We start from the raw sequence: 1943 nt of genomic DNA, 5'->3' as shown, positions 1-1943 counted from the left end.
GAAAGAGTAAGAGTTGGTGATGGAGAAATGACAAATAAAATATCTTGAATTATGAGGTAAGGTTATTAGGTTATAGTGGAGCAGAAAAGGTTCTTGAAGATTTCAGGGCAGCAAGAAGAGGGAATGAAACAATCATTTGGGATCATGGGAATTTCTTTCTTTCTTTTTTTTTTAAGGTTTATTTATTTATTTTGAGAGAGAGAGAGAGAGGCAGAGAGAGAGAGGGAGAGAGAAAATCTCAAGCAGGCTCTGTTCTGTCAGTACAGAGCCCAACATGGGGCTCGATATCACAAACCATGAGATTGTGACCTGAGGAGAAATCAAGAGTTGGACAGTTAACTGACTGAGCCTCTCAGGTGCCTCATGGGAATTAAATTTCTGAGGGAAGAACCATGGCACTGTTGAGAAACGTGGACTCAAATTTGAAGTGAGTTAGGATTTCATTATTTTAGGATTTTCTCCAGTAGTGTTCATTTACTCAGGTTCTGGCAAGAATAATTGGGTAGTTTTTTTTTTTTAAGCAAGGGCCAGGGTTACTCCATGCAGATATGATGAAGGAAGAGCTTACCCCATTTTAGTAAATAGCAAATCCATCATTCCATAACTTTGGAGCCATGGTTGATTCCTCTCTCTCTCTCTCTCTCTCTCTCTCTTTCTCTCTCTCTCTCTCTCCCTTTTTTATTCCAAATCTAATCTGTCAGAGAGCAATTACAGTGCTGGACCATGTTTGAGATGCTGAATAAGGAGGGAAACAAGATTATTTGGAGTCGGGGGTTGGAAATGAAAAGTGGTAGGGAGGAATGGATTGGAGATCCCTAGTGAGGATGGTAAAGTGCTGGTATGGATTACTGGATGAGTGATTTGGATGGAAAGCAGGTACAGTTGAAATTGAGATTTGAAGGTGCTGCAATTATCCATGATGGTTAAAACTTGAGAGTAGAACCATGTGAAATTGGAGAAAAAGTCTTCAGAGTTAAGGTGGTCACGAAACTGAGAGGCCAGCATATGTGTTGGGAAATGTTGAAGGAAGGATGATAGGATAGTAGAAGAGAACAAAGACTCTAAGTTAGGTGGTAAGGTCATTAACAAATAAGAGAGTCACTAGGTGGTGGATTCACGGAATAAAAAGGAATGAATGGCAAACTAATGAAACAAGCTTCAAATGATTAAGTATTTGAAAGGTAAAGATTTAGGATTTGAAAGATAAACTCTTTGGAGAAGGCTTTGGAGAGGAACAAACTAACTTTACTTGAAATCTCTGAGAAATATGGAGTATAAAACAAACTACAGCTACCACTTGAGAGCAATGTAAGGGCAAGTCAGATGTCAGTTATAACAAGAAGGTAAATAATTTGAGGACACAGGTGAGGGAGTTTGTTGATGAAAGACTTTAAATACCAGAGGGCAAGATGGAAGGGTACAAGAGAGAGGGAACAGATTAGGGCATGTCCAGAGCAGTATGGGGGTCAACCTCCCCAAAAGAATGGGTAATTTGATAAGCTAGAACTTGGGAGAATGATGGAGGGGAATGGTAAGGTAAAGGCATGATGAGATTAGTCCTGCAAGCTTCAAAGCCAAGTATTTGAAGACGTTCAAGTGGACGACTCTTCCTTAAGTGTAAGAGGTAGCTCATGAGACTATTCAGAGAATTAAGATGTTGGGATGGCTTGAGATATTAAGGAAAAGGATACAATGGGAATAATTAAATTTATGTGGCTTTTGATTCAGAGATTTTCTTAGAATTTTTCTTTTGTCTACTTATCTAAAAATTGAAGGAGGGCAATTTGATTTTTGCAGAAGCAAATTAAAGCATTTGTGGGAAAATCTATGCTAAAATAATAACTTCTGTGAGCTTTTTCATTCAGGACACTTATTTTGTAGATATTAATCATTTCCAAATGATTGCATACATTTACATTTGAATCACATACCTGTTAATTTGT

The sequence above is a fragment of the Panthera uncia genome, unplaced genomic scaffold (assembly GCF_023721935.1).
Source record: "Panthera uncia isolate 11264 unplaced genomic scaffold, Puncia_PCG_1.0 HiC_scaffold_150, whole genome shotgun sequence".
Classification (NCBI taxonomy): domain Eukaryota; kingdom Metazoa; phylum Chordata; class Mammalia; order Carnivora; family Felidae; genus Panthera; species Panthera uncia.
Note: the sequence above shows the minus strand (reverse complement) of the source record.